Raw genomic sequence first — 27,453 nt, forward strand, 5'->3', positions numbered from 1 at the left:
TTACAAAATATTTCTATGAGTTATATGCTTCAAGATTCTAAGTGGGTAGACTTGTTTTTGCAAATCTATGAACCTGATGTTGTTCATTAGCCAAAGAGAACAAAACCGGCTAGTATGGATCAGATGGTTGTATGGATTGACATATTTGAAGATGTCAAATCTAAGATTTAACAAGATTGTGAAAGTTTGCATACTGATAATGACAAGGTTGAGCAAGAGTGTGATGACATTCAAAAGTTAATAATGATGCTCCATATGTTTTTGAAAATCAATCACATGATCAACATGAAGGAGACAATCTGTGTGGACAATAGAGGGTTGAAGAGAATGAACCTAAAAATGAATGCCATGATAGCCTAAATGAAGATGGATATAAATATCTACAAGGTTAGCATTGTTTTTTGGATGATAACTATGATTTTGAGAAGGTTGTTGGAGATGCAATTTCCCATAACATGACAAACACATGGTCTCATGAATCCAGTAGGTTTTTAGTTGAAGAGGATAATAGCATGGGACATGTTAGTGAGCAAGAGAACACATGTTCTATCAACAGTGAAGGAATCTCAGACATGCTAGCAACATAATACTTGTGATATGCACATGGAAAGAGTGATGAACTTATGCATCCTACTGATTTGGTTTTGATAGTGAGGTTGTTTCTTATGATGCATTAAATAATGCATCTACTGTCAATCTCCTTCCCATGATGGAACTAGCTGATATGTAAGAAGAAAAAAATCTTGAATGTATGGGATTATTTGATTTCAACTTTGACATGTGTGCTGATAATAAGGATTTACATGCTAATAAACACTCAGTTGTTTCTTTTAGCAGCATGTGTATGGATGCTAATGATGGGACTCTTTATGAGAGTGCTAGTGCACATGAAGGGAAGTGGTTCTTGGTGGCTATGATAAAAGCGGTGATAGGATGAGAGGATGTGATACTCTATCATGCACCCATGTTGCTAATATGAATGACATCAAATGGGACTCAGAGCCAGAGGCTAAAATCTTTTTTTAGCTTGATGGTTTACAATTGCATGAGAGGATCAGTTGTGATCCTTTCCCTTCTCTTGATGACATTTTGCTTATTATAGACAATGGGAAGGTGGATTCTTTTGAGGGTTCCTCTTTTAATGAGAAAACTAATGATTTGAATGAAACCTACATTCTCAGCTGTGTGCTAGATCATGAGTCTTTGTCTTCTTATCTGAGTGATATTTTTATAGTGTGACAGTGATTTGAGCCATGATGTTATGTTCAGCATGGAAGTGTGTTTTTCAATGAGCATGACTTGTTTTGGTCACACAATGTTTTGAATTTTCAATTATTGCACAAATTTCAGAAGTTCAACAGTGAGTGCAATGATAATTTTAAGCATAGTAGCTAGATAAAAAATGCCAGCATGTTTGACCAATGGCATTCCAGCTATGTTATCAGATTGGTGTCAATGCAGTCAAAGGAAAACCATGTTTATGACATAGGAAAGCATTGTTTGATCATTCTAGGTGGCCTTGGGCCATCACATGTGGTTTGACCTTCAAGCCACAAGCAGCTTGGGATAGAGTATACCTTTTTGACTCAATGCCCAATGAAGAGTTTCCTTTCTATTCAAATTGCCCTGTCCAAGTAATTTCATTTGGTCTGCTCCACAATGGTCTGCTTCCCTAGAGATCTAGAATCTTGCTATGCCTGCAAGAGACATACATCCCCAATTAGAGCCATAGTTGGCACCTTCTAATTTTTGAAAAAATTTAGAGGTTGGCATATAAAATTTTCTAAGGTATGAAAAAGTACACCACTGAAAAGTTATTAAAGAGGGCCCTTTTGAGAGCTAATAAGTTGGGATCCAATAAACTTCATGAGAAATCAATTGGAGAATGTGTTGGAAACATTCCATTAAGTCCATATATCTATCTACAAGCTCCTACAATCAGTTTTAACATGTTTTTGATGCACCTACTTTTGAGGGTTTGCACAAATCTGCATAGTTCACATTTCCAAGAAAGCCCGAGTAGCCTACTTTGGAGGCCTATAACTTGCACCCTATTAATTGTCATGAGGACATTCTTGTTCCCCTGTGTTCCCTACAAAATCATGTACTACCATACTTATTTTCAATCTCCTATGATTTCATTTGACTTGTTTGCCAAAGCCAAATCATTTTCGAATTATTGTTTTTTGCAAATCAGACAATGTAAAATAGCAGTTCAGTACCCTTTTTGGAATTTTGTATCTCACACTCGGTTGACCTGCAATTAAAAGTAGTATTACACCATGAATCTCTATAGTTTGTTTGACCATATACCCAATTTGTAGCCCCCCAGGTGTTCATTTGGTCAATTTTCAAGGCTCATTCGATATAGACTATTTCAGTGTTTTAGAAATAGCATGTAAATGGGCCACTTTGAGAATAAATATATTTCACTCAGATGATTATTTTCTCAAAAAAATTGGTCCATGAGATTCCTTGTAGTTAAATGAGTATGTGTGCCAGTTTCCAGCTCTTCATGATTTCATCTGATATGTTTTCAAAATTGTTTTGAAACTAGGTTTGAAGAGGTTTCTAGTAGTTTTCAGTGCAGAAATAGCTAAGTAGTGAACTTTGGGGATTAAAATATTACAACTTAGTAATGTTCAAGGATATATATTTTCTATGGTGATTAATAATATATCAATCTATATGCTTGTCAGATGGCATGGTCTCAAGTGGCAATTTGAGTGCTTTTTGAAGGTGGTTTCCGAGGCTACAGAGGTTGTTTTGGTCATTTTGCTAAACAATACAAATCAAGTTTGAATGAATAAATTTTTGCAGATGATTGATCCAAATAGATATTCTAACGATTCCAGATCAATGGTAAAATATTATTATTTTCATCAATATTATGATTTAAATAATAATTACATATGGAGTAAATTGGAAAAATGGTTCAGGAAATTATTTAATAATGTTTTGAAATAACATTATTAAACATATTATTTCGTATTCAAAATATCATTTAAGTCATTTTATAACGATTTTAAATGAAAGTTTGTATAGTATTTGGTGGGCCCAGGAAAGTTAAAAAATTGAAATCAAATATTAACTGTCGCACAACTTTGTTTATATCTGAGCTCGCGTGATCGCGTAATGGGAAGTAAAGAGGAAAAATTAAAATCAAAGGAAATATTTTAACTGCAAATTAAAGATTTTCCATGTTGATTGCAATGTTATCTCCCTTGCAACTTAATTTACATCTCTGCAATCCTGTGATTGCATGATTGGAAAGAGGAGGGACATTACTCATTGCAGCATTGCGATGAAGGGGATTTTCTTTGCCCTAAAATCTTTGGCAAGATAGAATATAGGGTTTTTGATAGTCTCATGACTGCCATGGTTGCAAGAAAGCACAATGTATATTTGTTAATACGACTTTAGAAATTTCAGTAGGTGCAACCAATAGAAGTAAAGCTAGACCCCACGCCCTTTGCCATTTTTCTTCCATGCCTGCAACAATTTGTAAGTTTTGATAGGGGTAGTGATATTTGTGAAAGAATCACAAGTTGGGCTTGTGAAATTTTAAAAAAGATGCATCAGAGAGATACCATTTCAAGAAAATATACAAAGAAAAAAAAACAATTGTGTGCTTTGGAACAATAATATTTTTGTTCATAGTTCATATGCAGGATGAAAATATTTTAATTCTAAATTTTATTTCACCAACAAATATATGTTTTATAAGAAATTATTGGTGAAGAGTTTTACTCATGGTGATAATGAGAGTAATAAGGTAAATATGTTTTACCCATAGAGAGCAAAACTTTCACATTTGCAAAAAATGGATAAGAGATAAAAGGCTTGTGAAGTATTTGGATAATTTATAAAGTGGAAGAGATATTTTAATTTACTAGTATAAGTGAGTGAATTATTTTGGCTAAGTTGAAAAATCAAACAACTGGTGTATTTACTCAGAATAAAGATTTGCAACAGGGCAATTATTTTACCAAGTGAAAAGTGAATTCATATGAGAAACAAGGAAAAGGGAAAAGGTTTTACCACAACAATGAGTCATTTTAACTCAAAGTGAGAGTAGTTTCAATTTTTTAATAAAGGATGAAGCACACTCACGAGAATAAAAATGTTGCAAGGATGATTTGATATTCCTTATATCAAAGTGAAAAAAATGTAAAAGATGCTTCTTATAAGGGAAATGTATTTATGAAGAGAAAATGTGGAATTTAAATATTGACACCAAATATTTTCAAGAATTGAAAATGATTCCACAAAAGTATTTACCTAGAAATAGAGTAAAATGTGAATGCACATGGTGTATTTACCCAGAAACAAAGTAAAATGTGAATGCACATGGAGAATATTATTACTTAGAAGAAATAGATTTTCACCAATAAAGTGAAATACATGTGGAAATTATTATTCTCCCAGTAAAGAGTGCTTGCATGAGAATTGACCAAAGTGGAGAATATTTGCAGTTAGAAGATATTTTGGGAAAGTGAAGATAAGATTTTGAAGATGCAAGGATATTTTCAGATGCAAAGAGATGAAAGAGATAGGACACATGGCATCAACAGGGAAAATTGAAGAAGACATGTGGCAAAGCAGCAGCAGATTTGAAGTCTTCCTCTCTTCTATTTATTCCTCTTTCTTCTATGTTGTAAACGTTTTGAAATTTTTCTCTTGTATAGGGTCTGTAGGTAGTTCTTGTCTAGAGGTTTTTAGATCCATGCAGTAGATTGGTTATTTTGAGCATAATGTAATGCATTTTGTAGAGCAATTTTAAATGGGGTCCAGTGTTCAAATTTTTTGCAAGCATTTGAAGAATGGAATGTAAAGTGTTGTTGGTAGAAGTAGCATTTGGAATAAATGAAAATATGGTTCAAATATAGTTTCTCTCCATTGTATGATTCTATTAGTTTTTGAGTAAAATCAACCAAGGGTTTATTTTATTGAGTGCATTGTTATGATGTATATGGTTTTCTATTTATGCTTTTGCCAAAGGGGTCAACTAAATTGCTTAAATAGAGTTCCAGAATGATAAGGCTTATGCAAGGATTTAGGTAAGTAGTCCTGGATGTGAATAACTGATGAGATACACTGTAAGCCAATAATATCTTAGATCTAATAGCTGCTAGATAAAATCCTTTCATGTGTCATTTTATATTTTTCATAGTTTCAAGTTGCCCAATAGAATGAGGCACTGATCTCAGCTAGCAATTGTGCTTATAGTTAGTGTTGTTGTCAAAATCATTAGCTCTTGCTACAAGGTTTTTTTGAATCACAAAATCTTTTATTTTATGTATGTGTGTTTATGAGTTGAAATGTCTCATAGCTCTAGGAAGTTGAGGAGCTTTCTCATTTTATGTTGAGCCTATATGAGAACCATTAATTCCATTGACTTGAAGAGTTGATCAATTTCACTACTCCACTTTAAGTTGTAGATCAATGGATGATTAGCCATCATTTAGAATCTCCTTAAATTGTTGTTAAGCCTCTTGGTGAGAGTATCTACTTTATTTAATGTCATTTATAGGTGTGGTGCAAATATTGTAAATGCATTAAGGGATCACCCTCCCTAGTTTTGTAGAGCCTAAAGTGCAGAAGGATCTTGTATCCTTGTTGAGGTTGGTTGAAGTGCTTAAAATTCTGGATAGCTGATGTTGGCAACCTCATAGGAAGTGGAGAGATCAACTTGATTGTTGCATAAGCATAAAACGCATTATTAAGCACCAACACGTTACTAGTTCTAATGTGAGTTATCATGAGTTGTTATTTGAGCTTATGTTGGAACTGACCTCATGCATTTAGAGATGCAATTTTTCTTAATTCATTTATTTTTATTGCAATGAGCATTTTGACAGTGAGCCACATTAAAATAAGATAGTGAGCCACATTGTAATAAGACAGTGTTCCAACCAACAATGAGTCACGCTTTGTGTAAGCACCATATAACTAGTTATATTATCTTGAGAGTTAAAACTCTCTATGGTTTTTATCACTTGAGTTTTTCATGTATATAAAAATATGGTATTATTTTTGTAGTTATGTTCTTTATTTTTTCTGCATCTATTGATTCATGATGATGAGATTAATTGATGAGGTTAATAAATCAGTAAAAGTTTTATAAGTGTGGGAATATTGATTCACCCCCCTCTTCGTATTTTTGTCCATTCAACCATTCAATAATTTGTATAAGAGCTTGGTCCCTTGTTTGGTAGATTAACTGCTTGAGGGATATCCTTGTTGGTTGAACCATGGCACCAATAAGTATGACCGAAGAATATTAGTTGGATGAAGAATTGAAGACAACTCTTGAAGATTTGAAAATTGTGGAATCAGAGAATGAAGAGTTGAAAGACAATTGTAGGTAGTGAATGAATGTGTGTAGAAGCTAAGAGAATAAATCCAGAAGTTCAAGTTGAGACATAAGGAAGTTAACAATCAATTGAAGGAAGCAAATGAAATCGTTAAAGGTTTGATCCTAAAGATTGAGGAGAAGAACAAGATAGAAGAAACCCTAAAAGATTTAATCAAGCTAAAGACTAAACAGTGTGAGAAATTGGAACAAGAAGTGAAGAAGTTGAAGGTAGAAAGTAAAGTTCTTTAAAGTAGAAAACTACTGGAAGATTTGATTAACATGTAGAAAGCTCATTTAGATATGACTAGACTAGGATTTCAAACCAGTGAATGTTCAAATTAAAATGACAAAGACAAAGGCAAGGAAGTTAAGGTAGAAGTAGAAAAGAAACTTGAAGAATCAAGTAAAACCCAAAATCAAAGATCTACTACAAGAAGACTACTAGTTTGTCAACCAAATGCACAAAGGTACCCATCATTTAATGGTTATTGTTTTCAATATAATAAATTTGGTCATAAGGCTGTAGATTGTAGAAGTATTGAATGTTATAATTATAAGAAGTTTGGTCACAAAGCAAATTACTATTTAAATCATGTTGGAATGAGTAGGATGAATATGAATTTTCATGGATATTGTCATATATGCAATGGCCATGGTCACAAAACTAATTAGTATAGATCCATAACACATTCAGCAAATTTAGTGCAAAGGAACATCAATTGTTACAAGTGCAAGAAATCCTAACATTATGCTTATTAGTGTAGAAATGAAGGTGGTATGGAGAAGTCTATGGAGAAGAATGTAGCAAATTCTAGTGAATTGAAGAAAAAAGAAATCATGGTATGGAGAAAGAAGGAGGTGAGCAATGAGATAAATCTTGATGTACAAGAATCCAGTGAAGGCACCTCTTCCTCCAATAACTAAGCTCATTGCTTTGGCTCAGGGGGAGGTTTTCAAGGAAAATATTCCGATTCTCCTCTTCCAAATTTGTTCTGGGTTTGACATGACTGTGCTTAAGGTTTGATATGTAAACTGATAATTCAATAAATATGTTGATGTCATCAACAAGATAGTTTTTGGTAGAAAAATACTAGAAGAATTTGGCAAGATAAATATGAGAATTTGATATCATTTTTATACATTATGCAATGAAAAGAGTTTAAGGAGTGGAGCAGTAGTTAAAGAGAAAAGAAGTAGAGAAAGTAATCATGGAATCAAATATGATCATTGAAGAATTGAGTAGTAGATGATTTCAATATTTGGAAAAGGTACAGTTAGATGAATTTGACATTGAAAATATCAAAAAGATGGAAAGTAGTGTAAATGAAGAAAATTTACAAAGGTTAAGGATTTGGGGCATAAAGGATTAGATATATGGAGTGAAATACTTTGGTTTGACAATGACCATGTGATTAGATTAATCCTAAGTTGAGTGTAGAATGAATATATCATATTGGACAAACCCTATCTGATTTCTAAGGACATCATTTCAGCTATTATTGGTCTATGTGACAAAGAGAGTGTACCAGTTAAGAAGACAACAAAGAAAAAGGAAGTTGAAACCCTAACTAGTGTGACGAGAAATCAAAGAGCATTGTTGATTGACAAAATCATCAATCCCATGGTGAGGTATGTTGCATATGATATCTCTTATAAGATTTACTTTAGAAATAGGAAAGGTTCTACCTCGGCTATTGCAATGTATGTTACACATACGCTTGTTGTGGAAGATGCAATATTCAATTTGTGTGAATTGTTGAAAAATATATTGTTAGAGAGCATTAAAATGATAAAATATCAAGACTAAACCTTTCAATTTGGATTATTGCTTATATGTTTGGCAATGTATTTTTTGGGATCTTTACCAAAGAAATAAAATGTGTTGTGGGAGTCTCAAGTCCCAATTGATATATAGATCTATTGGTATCTAAATGGTTTGGAAAAGAGAGTTGAAGCTTGTGAGGTTTACTTTAAGTTGTTTTAGGAGGTGTGGTGTATTGGCCTAGTATCCCATACTACTGGTTTTGCTAAGAAAAGTCTGGCCTCCAAAAAGAGGAAGCTGAACGAGACTATGTTTAATAGTTCTTTGAAATCTAATAAAAAGAAGAAAGACTAGAATAAAGAAGATATAATTGATTTAGATGATCTAGAGTACCTTGTGGCTAAAGAAGAATTGGAGGTTGCAGAGCAAGAGAAAGACAATTTAGAGGAAGAATTAGATAATATGCAAAATATATTGGAGACATGCAATGATGCACAAATAACTCTATTTGAATGCATAAATGAAATGAGCTACTATATCAATAGTTGCAACAAAGTTTACATATATTGTCTTGAATGGTTGACTACTATGGCGAAGTTCAAAGAAAAAGCTCAATATGTCAAGAAGAAGAATTGAACTCTATTTATAAGTCATTTGACTTTATGAGTGATAAATTGGAGAGCATAGGAAGAAGGAAAATTCCTTTTAGTCTGAGTTATTATCTTTGCAAAGGCAAAAGGAAGATTATGTGAGTATTTTTTGGGAAGTTAAGGAGATTGTTGAGGCCAAACTACAACATTTTTTAGTATTTCTTAATGATGTAGTTGAATATGAGAAGAATCCATCTATTTTGGACAACTTATCTCATGCTATTGATGTGTTGGTTGAATGCAAAATCTTGTCTATTAGAAATAAACTAGTTGTGCATTCCTGGAAGGTTCTCCTTTTGGAGCTTAAGGAGAAATACAAGCAGATCTTTTAGAAGAAAAGTAGTTAAGGAATTTCTTTTTGATATACATTTTTGACATTCTTGTTAATATAAGTTGTTGAACACATTCTTTTTCTTTTTCATCAAATGCACCCTTTGTCCTTGATGTCAAAGGGGGAGAAAGGTTAATGGAGAAATAGGGAGAAAAGATAAATGAAGAAATAGAGAGATATGAGTCATATGAGTAAGGGGGAGTTATAAGAAAATATACATGTAGACATTTTTTTGAGATTGTTCTTTTTGAGATGTTTTTCCATCAATGATAAAGGGGTAGATTGTTAGATTTGTGTGAATGTTATCATTGTTGTAATTGATGTCAAACTCAGTGATCCAGTTACACCAGATGTACAATATTGAGTAGAGCAGTGATGATGAAAAAATAATGTATGCAGTAAGTAGAGTAGTGATATTGAACAAATATTGAGAAAATAAGTATGTATATAGAAGTCTACTAGAGTGATGAACTTATAAGGCATTGAGAGAGGGGTGAATTAGTGATAGTAAAAATAATATAAATCAAAATATCGATTTCACCAATTTAAACTCAATGGATATGTAAGTAATAACACTGAATATGCAATCACCGCACAAAGCATAAACCACATGGCACAAGAGTTTATACATGGAAAACTCAAATGGGAAAAACCATGGTGGGATTTAGTAGCCACAAGATCCACTATCTATAGTATAGAGATTTGACTAGTTAAGGTCTATAACACCTAGTTAGGGGCACACCCTGTTAAAAGTTTCTAAGCCTGATTAAGAGCTATATAATAAGGTCTATGAGGACCAGCCCTGCTAGGAGGTACCCAAGTTACTGGGATTCGAAAACACAAGTTAATGTGTCACCTGGTAAGAGGATTTAATGATTGAAACTATTAGGATCTGACTACACCCTATTAGGAGTGACCTTGTAAGAGGATTTTCTTGTTGCAACTGTTAGGGAGTCAACAAGTACAAATGATCTCAGTATAACATCTTCTATTTCTGATAATATCCGCTTCAGAAAATTACAATATTACAAAAACGTCATCTCTCAACTTTTTTGATCTTCGCACTATCAAAAATACACAATTCGCTCATCACATATCACACTCTCAAGGTCTTGTATAAATATCTTTTCATACCTTATCACACAATTAAAATTATCATAAGGTCATCGTAGAATGTTATTACAATTTCCTAGGTTCAATGCATCTAGACAATCTTACATTGTACACTTTAGTTATGTCAGCCTCTGACATAATGAATTCAATTTTGTGTCATTTTACCGATTTGAGTGATTTTCATCACTACCAGTTAAGTCTCCATCAACTAATATGTTCTGTCAAATAAAATCTCATTCACTTGATAGGTTCAGCATGTGTGGTCACAAACATATCTTCATCTGATAGTCTTCAATGCTTTTGCAAAACCACATCATCTCAACCTTCATGATTTTCATGTGTTAGATAATTGATCAGTCCCAAAGACACTGAGAGGGGGGGTGAATCAGTGTCTAACTGGTAAATAAAAGATTTAAACTTGTTTCCAACTTTATAACCCAAATTAATATACCGGTAAGCAAATAATAATGCAGTAAAGAGAAACAAAAGTATAACCATCAATGCACACCATAACACAGATATTTTTGGTGAGGAAACCTAGTAGGGGAAAAACCTCGGTGGGATTTGAGACCCACAATATTTACTCACTGGCCAAAATGAATAAATATTACTTATACAATAGGGGGTTGCACATGCAGGAAGGCCAACAGCCTATAGCTCACCGCTCAACAACAAAATGGAGTCCCACTAACTACAATTGGATGGTTAAATCCAATGAAAATGTACTACTCAAAATAGCATCTACAATGCTGGATTCAGTACCAATTTAAGTTCTATTAGATACCTCTGCCATAAACCTTGCTTCACTCTGCTCTGCTTTTATTTGCTCATAAAATAATTACATCATAATGCATATACAGTTATTTGCTCTCATATACCGCTTGCATTCATTACCTAATTTCATTTCAAAATGATCTACATGATCTCATACATATATGAGTCTTTACAATACATCATGTCGGCTATACAATAATATTACAATACAAAACAATATAATTTCCATGTCAGCTAGGAGTGTCGATAAGATCTTCTATCGGTGTAGGTTGGATGCTGGTGAGAATAGATTTGTAGTGCTTGTCAGTGCCAGTAGATGATGTCTGTTGTTGGTGTAACTTGTGAACCATGTTACCAATTGGTTTCCATCAATGACAACATCAACTATTCTCATCTAAGTGTATACTGCCAACAATCTCCCCCTTTGTCATTGATGGCAACACTCATGAGAAAAATCCAAAAGCTGAAATCCAAAAATTTGAAGTCCAAAACTGATCCAAGAATAAGAGTGACCCCCCTGAGAAAATGATCCCTTCTATACATTTTTCTCCCACACTACTCCCCCTTTTACATCAATGACAAAGGATGTCAAAAAGAATCAAAGAATTAAAAATTATACCTCAAAGTTTTTAACTGGTTATGTACAATTTGAAAGATATCCACCAAAATTAGATTAAGACTATTGTCACTGAAATCACACTCGTAATGCACAAGTTGAAATCTCAAGCAACTTGGTGACACATGGGATAATTCTCAGGCCTATGGGTTGCCTATAATGAGAATTAACCTCCAGATGAGGGGTTGGTTCCTTGTAAATAACAATAAATCTTTACCAAGAAAAGGGATAGGAAAACTTAAAATGAAAGTAGAAAGACTTTACAAATGCTAAACCAAAGTGAAGCATCAATAAGATATCTCAAAATGATAGAAATACACTCCTAAAAACACCAATCTGCACAAATAGACTTCTGGTTCATAGCACATAAATATTTCATGCAAAGGATTTAAAATTTAAAAAATTGAAAGGAAAGAAAACTTTCACAATCAACCAAATGAACAAACTTATCACAATGCACAACCTGTGACTTACAAATGAGATAGAAAATTTATAGGTTATCTAGGCAATAACACAATAAATTCGCTCTCCATCATGAATAAGAAAATGAACTCCAAAATATAAGGTATAAGCTGATAATTTTATTCAGTATTCTATCAAAAAACTGCATATGAGCTACAAGAATGTATTCTCTGCTAAAACCAGCAAAAGAATCATCAAGAACTAGTGAAGAAAGATCAAAAAATTTCACTTTATACAAAAATCTTCCAAAAGGTAGAAGAAAAATAACTCTAGAATGATTGAAGATGAACTCACACTGAAAATATCTTTTTCTGAAAGCTGATCCTCATGTAGAAATAAAAGCCACAAAAGTAGGCTCCAAAACATACAAAAAGAACTCATGCAAACTTGCTCTCAAGTGGTTAATTCAGTTCAAATTCTTAGTCAACTAAAGGTTGACCCATGTGGTGCTCAAAATCAAGCCTTATCACCTCAAGATCATGATAAAAAATCATGCAAACTTGCTCTGAGCTTAATAATAGCCTGCATTAACCAGATGACTTCTTCTTATTTTGCATGGATCACAAACTACTTGATGACTTCTTCTTATTTTGCATGGATCCCTAGATGCTACCTTGCTTGCCACCACTTTCACCTTCTAATTGTAACTAGCATTTCTTTCTTCATCGGGTCATCGAGTTAGCACTGAAACACTTGTTCCCATGGCCGATGATACACTTGCATTTCACCTGCTTTTCTATCGGGTCATCGGAGTAGCATCGAAATACTTACTCTGATGTCTGATGACATTTCCCAAATTGCGCACTCCATCAACGGTTTCTCCATCAAGCCATCAGAATAGCACTGAAACACTTATTCTGATGGCTGATGAAAGTTCCATCCTCAAAATGCTTCCTTATCAGGTTCTCAGTGTGGCCTCAAACATGTTATTTCGATGGCTGATGACATTTTCCATCCTTAGTCACTGGGTTATGATGGAAATCCTAATGAGCAATTTCCCACCGCGACTTGGCGAATACCATCGGATCTTCTCTAATTTTTGTTGTTCAACTATGATTTTCTCAGCCTTTAACTTGCCTTAGCTGCTATCCCCTTCTATTGGGCCCACCACATGTTACTTCCTGGTTGGCTCGCGGGTCCACCTTATCTGCCATCTGAACTACCATCTTAACCGCCACTGAACCTGGACCCACCTTGTTGCTAAGTGGTAGTGATAACTGGGCATGCAAGTTTTCTTTGCTCCTTAGTGACATTCGTTGGATCTTTCGGACTTGCACGACCCTTAACCCACCTGGGCACTCACCTTTTCCGCATGTACTTTGTTGCCAAGTCACGGAGATAATTGGCGAGCTTCTTTCTATAGCGATATGGCGATAGCCCTTAGATCTTTTGAACTATCATTGATCTTCCCTGAAATTGCTCGATCTTTAGCACCTAAGCCGATCTTCTCTCTTATGCCACATGTCAAAATGTGTTACCCCTAATTGGCTCTGGAGATCAACCTTGGCACCACCTATCTATCGGGCTTGCCACACATCTTGTTCTATCGGATATCATTCTTTTGGCCAAACTACTCCCTCGGCGAGTTGTTTACCAGTCTCATCGAACCTACAATTTCATCGATATCTTTATTTTATCAGCGAGACTACTTTTGATTTCTTTGATATACCCTATGTTGATCAAATTGAGCCTTCAATGAAACCTTTTAGAGATTCATTGTGGCCAAGGTCTTCTTAATAAATTACCCCTCCATGCCATGCCACCAACCACTGGACGGCCACCTGTCAGCCACATGTTCTTGGTCTTATACTCTTTGCTTTGCCACGTCATCAATCGATAATTCGTGATGATATCTGGCGAGCATCTAACCATCATGACATAGTGATCGTCATTGGATCTTCTATGATCTACACCCGATCTTTCTTACTTGCTAAACATTTAACCTCTTCCCACTAGCTGGTCACAAAAAATTGGATGCCTTGAGATGTGCACGCATGCTAGGTCCACTAGGCCATGAGCCACTTCTTGTCAAAATCCTATAAGCTTTGACACTATAGTTATATGTGTTCTTATATTTAAATGCGATAAACTCCCTCTGTGTGGCCAATGTGGGATAAATGGTTTTCCTTTGAAAGTTCATTTCTTTTGTAAACCCAACTTGGCTCCCAGGTAAAAAATTGCCTTACACAAGCCGATTACATTTGTTTTGAAGTTTTTTAAGCCATGCCATCTCATCTGCAATGGAGCATAAATATCTCTATGATTTACAGCATGCTGAGCTCAATGCTCGTGGGAGCCACATTTTAACCCACATGCTATCTTACTTTTCTTTTATTTGCACATCAAGCAAACAAGTTAGATAAAAATACTGCATTTCTTATTTCTCATTCATGATTTGACCTTTTCAAAATGAATGAATGAAAGGCTTCATTAGGGCACTAAATTTGGCATGTGCAAAATTTGGTAACAAAGACTTTGCATAAGTTTAGTGCTGTTAGAAATAATGGTTTCAGTCTGTCGAATCATACCAGTCGGATAATGCATTTGTTTCTTCAGTGATCTTTCTCCTTGAATGGTTTCATTAGATAGCTCAATCTGTTCTGATAGAAGGTTGTCCAATCTAGGACCAATTTTATTTTTCATCTCCCATGCCTCCATTCTTATCCTTGCTTTTTCCTTTTCTAATTTCTCAATCTTTTCTTGAAAAACTGCCATTTCTTGATCCAAAACTGAAGTAAGTTCCAAAGAACCTATCATGTTATTTTCTATATCATCAATCTCTTTTTGTATTTTCCTTATCTCCTTATCAATATCCTCTATTAGGTGGTGAGGCTTGCATGCTTCCTTATACAATTCTTTATATTCCAAAATAGAGGAATTAAGTACCGGTAATAAAGAATCAATATGCTTTGTATAGTCCTTAATAGTCTTATCAAATAATTCACCTTTCTCCTTATTCACCCTTTCCTTAACAGTCTCTTCATTAATTTTATCTACAATTAGAATATTTGAAGCAATGAATTTGGACAATGTGTCCAATTTACCTAAATATCCAGAAATATGATCTATCTTACAATCACGTGCAATCAATTTCAAAATAGGTAAAGTATCATCAATGGCCTTAAATGCTAAGGCATTGCATTCAGTGATATTCTTTATGGAATCTAAAAGTACATTTGTCACATTAGTAGGTCTATAATCTATGGTGGAAGTGCTAGGCAGAGTGTGAGGTTTTGCAGTTGGTTTCTTCTCATCTTCGGATTCCTTAACCACTTCTGCTATCTTGTTTCCATCATTAACCTCTTCCTTATTCACTATTTCTTCTTTATGCTCACTATGTTTTTCAACTTTATTTTCATCCTTACTATCATCCTTACTGATTGCCTTACTGACTGCTAGTTCAGATATACTCTATTCATGCCCTATTCCAATTTCAGTTTGTGCTTCTACTTCTGCTTCTATTGGTTTCTCAATGTTAAGCTGAGTATCATCAAGGGTGGTTTCAGTTTTCGTAACTTCATCTATTTCCTTATCCATGACAATGTTAAAGTCTTGAGTGTCTACATTCATAGTAAAAAGAATGTCTAACTCTGGATTAGTGTCATCTATTATCATTTCCTCTACCTTCTTTTCAGATTGACTATCAGTTTGCGTCGATGCCTTTGGAGTTATTGCTGGGGTGTCCTGAGCTAGTGGAGGAAGGTTATCCTTGACCATGATATTAGGTACACTACCAATTTTTCCTTTACCCTTATCAACCTTTTGATATACTTTAGAAAAATGTTTATCTATTTTTTGTTTGCACTTCTCTACTTTCTTCTCTCTTTCCATAGAAAATATATCCCACTTATCCGTTGTCTCATCTGCAATTTCCTTAGCTCTGCTAGCCATAAGACTAACTTTCCAGTGACCACTCACAAAAACTATTTTGTTTGCCTCTGATATTAAATCATCAGTTTACTACTTGGAATTAACAGGATGCACAACTAATAGAGCTTCTACCTTTAATTTCTTGTCAAGCTCCATAACAGACATTATCTTAGTCTCTAATCTTGAGTATAAATCATTTGGAAAAATATCTGTGACCTCTATAAGAACCTTCTTGTATATGTCTAGATACAAAATAATACTTTCTTCTATGGTATCCTTATCTGAATCCTTGAAAGAATGATAAAGTTTATTCATATTTCCAAGGTTACCCTCTTGGGTGATTTCAATGATTGACTCTTCCAGTGTAAGAGTATCCAGTGCCTTAGGTTCAAATTTCTTCTTTGGAGTTACTTTCTTCTTCGGACTACTGGGCTCACTTACAGCCTGTTGTTTCTTTCTGTGTGCTTGACTTCTTGTGTGAGGCCCTACCCCAACCCATCCTATCTCTTCAGTTATTTTCATTTTGGAACTATTTTGGATACTAGTTTGGACACACTATGGATATAGAACTTTTCATGATTCCGCGATTTTGGTAACATTGATATATGTGGATGCTTCATTTCTATGCCTTGTGGATTATAGAATATTATATGATTCTAGATTAGGGTAATGTTGTGATGATGCAGGTTATTATCTGAATTTCAGGATTAGATATAATGTTTGGAAAATGTTTGCATATATTGTAGATGGATCAAATTTTGAGGATTATGAGGAAATTGCTTTGAATTGTGACAAATTATATTTCATAATGTCAAGTCTTTGTAGAATGAATGTATTGTATTCTGATTATGTGATTTTATATTTTATATGAGGCTATTTGGGAAGTACTAATGTTTAAATTGAGATGTGCAGGAAAATATCCATGTGACCATGGAAATATTAGGGAGAATCAAGCCTAGGCCAATGTGCGTTAGTAAAACCAGGGGTTGTCTATTTGGAGAGACAACACCCCGTATGTACTGTATTTTATTCGTAAATGTAAAATGTTGCATGAGTGTAATTTGTATTTATTGGAATATTTAAATTGTTTAAGGGACAATTGCCATGTGTTTATTGTGATGTGGAATTATGTTGTAGTGTCACTTGACACCTATGTAGTATGTTGTGTTGGCAATTTGTCATGTCACCTTTTTTGAAGGTTTTATTTTTGTTAATGGTTATATCCCCTAATTATCCTTGAAGGAACCAAGAAATCTAGGTTAGAGAGCCACAAGGAAGGTCAACTCAGAGTTGACCCGTAGGTTAACTTCAGGTGGACTTTCTGAAGGTCAAATCAACTCCTAGAGTCAATTTTAGAGCTTTTTTATTAGGCCTCATGGGGTACCTATGGGTGAAGGCCAAAATTGGCCATGTGTCTTTCCCTTAGGACTTGTTTAACCACCCAAAAAAGTGGTTTTCCCAAGATGGACGAATTCCATCTATAGGAGTGCCATCCTTGGTAGGATAACCTTCTTGGAGATAGTAATCCCTCTTCCCCATTCCATTTCCCTTCTCTAGGCACCTAGGTTAGGGAGTGTGTAAGACCTAGGGAAGACCAACCCAATGGGAGATCACTCACTCTATCCAAGAGGTTGGAAGGAGTGAGAGAGGCCTTCTTAGGCTAAGAATGGAAGCTTAGTGAGCTAATCACCCACTCTCCACTTTTGGAGATTTTTGGAAAAATTTGAAAGGAAAAACCAGTTTTAGAAAATTTAGAGGAATTTGGTGGCCAAGATTTGCAGAAAGTTGGGTGGATTGGGCAGCTCATCTTCAACCAAGTTTAGAATACCTATTGGCAGAATAAGGTTGGTTGTTATCTCCTCTTGTTTATGTTGTTTATGTTAGCTATGTTGTTTTGTTGAAGGAAAGATTTGCTTGTAAAGGAAGTGTGTATGTATAATGTTGTAGAAGGAAATAATGTGTAGTTTTATTTCTATGTTTTTTCTGTTTTGTGTTTTTGTTTTGGGAGTGTCCAAGATCTCCTACTCTTGGGAGAGTAGGATGATCTTGGGGTGGAAGAAGCATGACAGCCTTGGGTGAGAGGCTCTCCTTAAGGAGAGTGATCTCAAGGGTGTCCTTTGTGACCCTTGCTGCATAGCCTTGTGTATGCATTTGGGGGTCATAAGGGGAGAGAAATGGCTTTGAGCCTTTGGGGGGGCATAAGGTGGTTGGGATGAATTCTGATTGAGTATTTGTGTTGCCATGAGGGGGCTTGTGATATTCTTTTTGGCTGCAGTCTCCCCAACGGTACTTGGTCCACTTCCACCCATAGATTTATCTCCACAAATGTGGTGATAGTGTAGCTTGGGATGGGAAAGTGTATGTGTTGTGTGTTTTCCCTATTGTTATGTTGTATTGCTTGGTTGTAACCCGTCTATGCCTTGATTCTCCTAGCTCGGGGGTGGCTTCTGGTAAGCCTAGGCTGGGAGGTGAGCATCCCATGGTCACAGTCCTAAAATTTACTTGCAGGTGGCTTGGGAAAAAGATTAGGAGTTGCAGATTGATGTGTTGCAGACTTCTATTCAGGATTCTTATTTTTATTTAAATGCAAAAAAAAAAGAGAAAAAGAAAAAGAAGAGAAAGTGCAGATGTAAATATAGGACTTAAAATGATTCTGTTTCTATTTGAATAAATGTAATTTTTATTTTCTGTGTAAAGATTAGAGAAAGATGACTGTTTAGAAATTCTACCCATTTTTATATTGGGCTATTGTAACCTATCATTCTGGAAAGTAATGTAAATTTTTATTATATTTTGATGCCTATTGTGTTGTAGAAGACTACATTTAAATTTGGTCTGTAACATGTTTAGTTACTGCAATATTAAAGAAAAGTAACAGAAAAATGCATTAGGATTCCTTATTTACTATTCATGAGTTTATTTACTGCATTAGTAAGGAAAAGAAAAAGAAGTGCAGTAGGGTTATTATTTACTTGCATAGTGTAAATTCTGTAATTTTATGACTGTTTTAAAAAAAAAGGAGTGAACTAGTATTGTTTTTTTTATTTATTTCTCACTATTTACTTGCATAGTTTAGATTTTGTTATTTTATGACTGTTAAAAGAAAACCAGAACTATTTCATTTCTGTAGCAAGTTTAAATAAAAGAAAGAAATAAATAGATCTATTCTAAATGCTGTTAGAAGACTAAAACGGAATGTAGATGGTTTTAAAAAAAAAAACTCAGATCAATATAAGGGTTTTAACCCTATTACTTCAACATTTAGTCATATATATATTTCTATATGTATATAAGTATATATATTGAAAATATATACCTATATATATAGAAAATATATATATATAAGATTTCCTGTATATGTATACCTCTGTAACAACGAAATTTAAAAAGAAACAAAAACATGTATTCTGAATCCTGTGCATCTCTGTTACAAATCATATAAAATATAATGCAGAATAAACCCTTTTATCCTATATATATATATATATATATATATATATTCTGCATCAAAAAAAAAATGCTCTGTGGAGGCCTGTAGAAGAAAATATCTGCATATTCATAAACGATACTATGCATATTATATATATATATATATATATATATATATATATATATATATATATATATATATATATATATATATATATATATATATATAATACACATAATATACATTGGAAATTAAAAAAAAAAAACTACATCTTATACCATTTTTATCAACCCACGAAACTTATTAAAAATGTTGCAAAAAAAAAAAAAGGGAAGCAAGTCTCGCGGGCCACTGTGTGCAACACAGTGGACGGCCACGGCCGAACCACTGTGCTACACACAGTGGGCGGCGCCGAAGGGCACCGCACTGTGTGTAACACAGTGGGCGGTCGCGGCCGCCACTGTGCTACGCACAGTGAACGGCGCCCGCCACTGTGTGTATACACAGTGGGCGGCGGCTATGCCGTCCGCCACTGTGTGTACACACAGTGGGCGGCGCTGCCGCCACTGTGCGTATGCACAGCGGCGCCCGAACCCCTGCGAAAACCTCCGCTCTCCCCGCATGAAACCCTCCGCCTCCGTACCTGCAGTCACATTTCAAAACAAAAAAAAAAGAGAAAGAAAACAAAACAAAGAAAAAGGGTTAATATAAAACCCTAACCCATTTCGGGTTAGGGTATAATATGTAAAAAAAAAAATAATAAGGGGTAAAAATAACATAAGACAAGTGTAATATGTAAAAATGCAACCCTAACCCCATTTCGGGTTAGGGTTAGCATTATAAGAATATATATATATACATATATATATGTATATATATATAAATGAATATATTGATATATATATATATATATGTATATTTATATATACATATATATTTATATACATATTGGAGATTTAGATTTGGGGACATTTAAATTGATTTTAATTTATAATGAGGATTAGAATTTAAGAATTTATAATGTGATATATATATATATATATATATATATATATATATAGATAAAAGGGAAATTAAATTGGAAATTTAAAGCTAGATTTTAGTATAAAATTTGGGGTTAAGTTTATAATTGAAATATTATGGAATTTTTAAACATTGATTTTAATATATGAAATGGGGTTAATTAATGATAGGATTATTATACGTCCATTTACTCCTTAGGAGATTTGAAATTTTAAAAAAAAAGGATTTAAGAATGAAGGGGTTATCAAAATCGGAAACACCATACATCAACTCGAATAATTTAATTAATTAATCAATAGACTTCCCTAATTATATTTGGGGTATTAGGAAAATTTACCAAAAAAGGGGAAATTTGTAGAACCAATTTTATGGACCATAAACCCTTTGGGGGTAAGCTTGGGCCAAATTTAATTTAATCGACAAATTAAGAAGTTAGGGAAAATTGGAATTGGCCTTAGCTTATTGTCGGTTTTAGTGGACAAACGACATTGTAGTAATTCGAACCCTCATCAGTTGGATGTATATAATAATTTCGCAGGCGTATCAATTAATCAATAGCATTATCCTTATATGGATTGGGAATGATTTAATACCTTAAGGTAACCAATTATTCCTTGGTTTAATTAGCGACAACTTGTCTTAGGTAATTGAGCTAGCTAACTAATCGGCAATGCAAATTAATCTTCATCAATCAAGTCACTCGCTCGAGTTGGTTATTTAACTTAACCTTAGTAAGTAAGTTAATTACTTCCTTGATAAGACAAAACTTTAAATACAGTCGTTATGTATTAGGATTTATAGCGAGTTCATGACGTCAAAAAAAAATTTGTTGTTCCGTTTTTGTGCCCTAAAGTTTGGGCACGACATCTTGGGAGATGGAGTAGGTGCTGGTGAGGGTTTTCTTTTCTTCCTATTCACTCTCTTCAATTCAACTGCCCGATCAGTGTCAGAATCAGATGAAGTAGCCATAGGGGAAATGTGAGCTACTAGTTTTTGCTCTGATTGACTTTATGTCACACTAGCAACAATACCGCCAAGATTCATCACTCCTCTAACATCCTTTACCAACTTAGAAGCATCTTTCATTTGTTTCTCTCTTTTCTTCATCTTCTTTATCATAGCAATACCACTTTCAATGGTTTCAGCATTACCAAATATCACCTCTATTGGTTCTGGTGGAGCATCTAAGAGTATTTTAGCATATGAATATAAGATGTGAGAATCCACCTCATATCCGATTTCAGTAATCCAGACAGTTCTGGGTCTAACTACCTCCATCTAGATTTCATCTCTTTTCACTACAAACATATCTATTTATCATATTTATCCATAATACTTTGTGGAATCCTTTCCGTTTGTCTCATTTTAGCTTGGAAATTCTTGAAATAGTCTTTTACCAACATATCCTATACTGATAATTACCTCCTTTATCTATTTTCCAATAGAAATATATAGGCAAAATCCTTCTGTCCTATATCGGGAATCTTTTTTGAAAAGTAAAGCATTAAACACACAATGAGACTTCCAAATTTAAATGTTCCTTTCTTATCACCTTTGATCTTATACAAATTCTCTAACAGTTCATCCTTTAACCATTCACAAATATCAATCTTTGCATTGTTCAATATCATCTCATGTGCACTATGAATGCATGAACTAGATACAAAATTCAACCTATTTGTATGACTAACTTTTTAGCCAATGACCATGCTAGAAAATTTAACATTTTTATCCTTTATATCATTGACCCTAAGTGACATGTTGTCAAATGTAGCTTTGATTAAGCTCATAACCTCTTTGTTAGGGATTTTCTTCTTCTTTTCAGGTCTAGAACTGGTGGAGGGTAAACTAGTAACAACCCTAATAGCTTCCTTGGTAATCTTAAATACTGATTCCAACTCCATAAATTCATCATGAACCCTGCTAAGAACATAGCGGACAACTTCATCTAAGAATTCTGGCATATGGAGGATATCTATGAAACCTAAATCCTCAACTACCTTATATTCCAGTTTCACTACCACATTCTTATCAGTGATTATATTCATGTACATGTTCATCAAATCTTCGGACCCTAAACTTTCTATGTAACAATGTGTGTATGCCCTAGGGTCTTCAGCAAATGTGACTCCCTTCGGAATTCTGGAAAATGCACCAATAGAATCATCTAGTTTTTCTATCTTAGGAATGATCTTGAAAACGAGTCTAGGTCATTTTATGTTCACCAATGTGGTAGGGTTTGCTACAAATTCAAGAACAAAAGATGAAGATGCCATTGCGAAAGATAAATACCTTTTAACTAAGAAATCCTTGAATGCTCTAAAAAGACCTTTGCTACTTCACCTTTAGAATGCCTTTGCTTAATTTCACTCTTTTTGAATGCTTGGATGCTTGGTGAATTGAAATGAGAAGTTATCAAGCTTTTATAACCAAAAATTAACTTACAACTGCAATAAATGCTTCACCGGTAAAGTGAAAACTCCACATATTTGCCGATAAAGAAGAAATATAACTTCTTACCACCAATCGAGGGTAACTGCATGATTTTTAATTTGTCGCCTTACCCCTAAGGATTACTCCTTAGTTAGATGACAAATTTCCTGTCACTGCAGGATTACCCGATTCTATCGATACAGAGACAGATTCATCACTTCTCTGATCTCTCTTCCTAATCCATTGTTTAGAAAATTCTTGCTTGATTTTAGTCACCTTTACTTTGCCTTTGTTATTGGATCCTTTATTGTTTGTCGCTACATGCATAACAAGTTACATTGTTTCTCATAAAAGCCTTTCCATTACCTTGACCAGTTTGAGTTCTGCATTGATTAGATAAATGTCCAAATCTACCACAAACATAGCATTTCACATTCATTCTGGAATTGTTGGAGTTATGACCATTTTTATTGCATTTGGAACATTGACTAGTAGGTAAGTTTGTATTCTGATTATTCCTAAATCTGCACTAATTTTCTCTATGACCAAATTTGTTGCAATTAAAAAAATTCCCATTAAATTAATAAACATTAGGTTGCCTTACTGATTTGCCATGATTATGATTGTTTGCAATCCGAAAACTTTCTCCATGTTCAAATCCAAGTCCAACTATTTCTCCATCAGGTTTCTAACTTTTTAGAATATCATCAAGATTATCTGAACTCTTCTTGAATTTGTCTTTGTATTCATTTGCAGTGACCAACTCACCTTCCAAAGTGCTAACTTGTCTCATAAGTTCCTCTTTGCCATGTGGCATGTGAATCAAATCAGTTTTAAGCATATAATTTTCATAACTAAGCCTTAGATTTTCATCTGAACTTTCATTAAGTCTTCTAGCCAAATCTTCCTCATTCCTCTTTCTATCTGCAATATCCTTGCATAGTCTCATGGTTAAATCTTGCATCTCATTCTTCATGTTACTATTCTCTTGTCTCAATTTGTTTGCAATATCTCCAAGAGTTTCCTTTTCATGATCATCTTGATTTTGCAATTGTACATGTAATTATTTTCTCTTATTCTTTTCTATAACTAGGTTATCTTGAAGTTCTTTGATGAATTCACGAGGAGTTTTGAGTTCCTCTTCCAGATTGATATTCTTCAATTTTCCTACATCAAAATCTTCAAGAGCTCCTTCCAACTATTGTCTCAAAATTTCCATCGGTACTAGTTTTAGAATCTTCCTCAAGCTGTTAGGCTTGTGCAAATAGATGACTAGGCTCTGATACCAATTTTTAAATACTTGATCAATCCCAAAGACACTGAGAGGGGGGGCTAAATCAGTGTCTAACCGGTAAACAAAATATTTAAACTTGTTTGCAACTTTATAACCAAAATTAATATACCGGTAACAAAATAATAATGTAGTAAAGAGAAACAAAAGTATAACCATCAATGCACACCATAACACAGATATTTTTGGTGAGGAAACTCGGTAGGGGAAAAACCTCGGTTGGATTTGTGACCCATAATATTCACTCACTGGCCAATATGAATAAATATTACTTATACAATAGGGGCCTGCACATTAGGAAGGCCAATAGCCTACAGCTCGCTATTCAATAACAAAATGGAGTCCCACTGACTACAATTGGATGGTTAAATCCAATGAAAATGTACTGCTCAAAATAGCATCTAAAATGCTAGATTCAGTACTAGTTTAAGATCTGTCAGATACCTCTACCATAAACCTTGTTTCACTCTACTCTTCTCTTATTTTCTCATAAAATAATTACATCATAATGCATATATAGTTATTCGCTCTCATATACCACTTGCATTCATTACCTAATTTCATTTCAAAATGATCTACAAGATCTGATACATATATGAGTCTTTACAATACATCATGTTATCTATACAATAATATTACAATGCAAAATAATATAATTTCCATGTCGGCTAGGAGTGTCGGTAATATCTTCTGTTGGTGTACGCTGGATGCCGATAAGAATAGACTTGTAGTTCCTGTTGGTGCTGGTAGATGATGTCTATTTTCGATGTAAACTGTGAACCATGTTACCAGCTAGTTGTCATCAATGACAACATCATCTATTCTCATTTGAGTGTATAATGCCAACATCATGCACCGGTTGTTGGAATGTAACATTGTCTATTATTTACTGGTTGAAGTCCTAATTACTAGTTCTGATAAAAATTGTTTCTGCTTTACTGGTTAAGTCTAGCCAGTTTAACTGTAGGACTTAGATGACTTAGAGAAACATAGTTGCCATCAATAACAACATACAAAATAGTCATCATACATAAATCTTATCACTATGCACAATAGACATATATTAGTTGCATCAAGGAAACACACATTATCAGTATAGTACAAATGATCAAGTGCCAACACTAGAGTTATTTTGAAAAGATCCTCTTCTCTAGAATTCTATGTTTTTCTTATCATGGTTTGTATTTAGTTCTTGTATCAATTGAATTTCTATCTGAATGTTTGTTTTACATTATGATTTTTGGATCCTAATTTTCAAAATGTGTGGCATCTGTATCTTGAAGATAGGAGTTGTTATGCTTGGAATTTACGTCTATGGGTCGATATCTATGGGTCTGATAGAATCTTGTTTTGTCCCAGTAATTGAGGCATGTGTTTAAGTAATTGAAGCATGTGAAGGAAGTGCATAGAAGATCAATGAATGTTGACTTGGTTACCCTATGCTTTGATCAAAACATACATCAGTAACGTGTTGATCTAAGCAATGTATTATTATGTAAATCGTTTATGCTTGGTTGACATATTATCTTTTTGTATGTGCTTACTGGTATATATATATATATATATATATATATATATATATATATATATATATATACATAAAGGATATGTGGGTGTGTGTTTTGTATGAATGATGGTGTGATGTGTTGTTAGAATTGAATTTTCACTGATGTCAACTGGTATTGCATGCAACTTACCGATAGAGGTATGTCATCTAGGATGAAGAATAATGTACCGATATAGTGAAATAAAAGTAGTTGTTGAGACTATCAGTGACTTCATCGGTATGAGATGAGATGCATGTGTGGGTGAGCATGTTAAGTTATAACTAGTAGAGCTTATACCGGTCTAAAGTTTGGCTGCCTATTTATGATGAAGAGGTAGAATGTTAAAGTTATCATAAACCATCGGAGGTGAAGATGTGTTACCGATGTAGTGTGCATTGCAGGTTAGCAGAAGAAGAAGGACTCACTAGTAAGGGTGTGTACCGATATGAGTTTGCCGAATGTTCAAGTAAGAACCGACTGTGTGTCGGTGAGCTAAGTGATTGACCATGGTGATGCCATGTGGAGTCGAGGTGGCAAATATGCAAGGATTGGTAAAGCCACCATCGTCACGGTTGGTGAAACAGCTAGTCAACATAAATGAAACTACCATAAATCAGGGGATTGTAACTGGCTACTGTGGCTTGAGGAAGAAAGAATGACAAAGGAAGATCAAGAAATAGTTGGCACCTAGATCAATGCAAAGGAAATCCGATCACAAGAAGACCTCGAAAAAGGAAACAACTAAGTGTTCTACGAGATGACAAATTTCAAAGTAGAAAATATTGTACATGATTGCTATCTTTAAGCAAGCATGCATTGGATAATGGAAAGCATGTGTAGATGCATCCCTAGAGTATAGGTAATTGACTCATGACAGATTGGATAGGATATAATGTAGATTGTGTAGGGAAAAGGAAACCCTAAGTGCTCTGAATTTGAATTTTGTTTTGGCGGGAAACCAGGAGATAAAGTGAAGAGCTTGAGATAGAGCAAGATGTTGTTGCACTAAGAAGACAAGTGTGATATTGTTGTCTGAGAGCCAAAGAGGAAAACACTTAAAGTGTTTATGAGCAAAGTATTAATTTACAAGTGAAGCAGAGCAAATTGGTATAAGGAACAATGGGTGAAGAGTGCATTGAACATAGAGGTTATAAACTAGCAGAATTTATGCCTAATTAAGAGTGAGTGAGTGTTAGTTAATAAGAGCAAGACATTGTGAAAGAAGGATTGAGAAAGGTGATAAAAAAAGTCAAGTTGTAGAGTGAGTGAAGAGAATATAGACCAATAAGGGTGAAACTGGCAGAGGAGACTATTGTAAGGTTGCAAAAATTCGTTTGCAATAATGATTCCATTTGTATATCTGAGTTTTATATTGCTTTCACTAAGTTGTAGCTTAGTGCAGGGGTTGTATCTCCTTTAGGTAGTAGCCTATAAATTGTGCAGGGGTTGGTGCTCCTTTGAGTTGGTACTCATAAATTAGGGGTTGGTTCTCATAAATCAAGGGTTGGTGCTCCTTTGGTTGGTGCCCTAAATTTTGTAATCAGAGTTTCATTGTGAGGATGGATTGGAGCAGAAGATCTCCAACAACTATTGTCACAGAGGTTTTTCCCACACTGGGTTTTCCTCATATATATCTGGTGTTGTGTGTTGAATCTTTGTATATGTGGTATATTAATAGTTTAGCAAATCCTTTCACACACCTTGGTTGCACTATTTAAGCTACTAGTTAATCCTTAGTTTGTTTTATTTTCCGGTATCTTCTTGTTAAACGAAAAAAGATTAAATCACTAATT

This window comes from Cryptomeria japonica, chromosome 7 (genome assembly GCF_030272615.1).
Source record: "Cryptomeria japonica chromosome 7, Sugi_1.0, whole genome shotgun sequence".
NCBI classification, from domain to species: domain Eukaryota; kingdom Viridiplantae; phylum Streptophyta; class Pinopsida; order Cupressales; family Cupressaceae; genus Cryptomeria; species Cryptomeria japonica.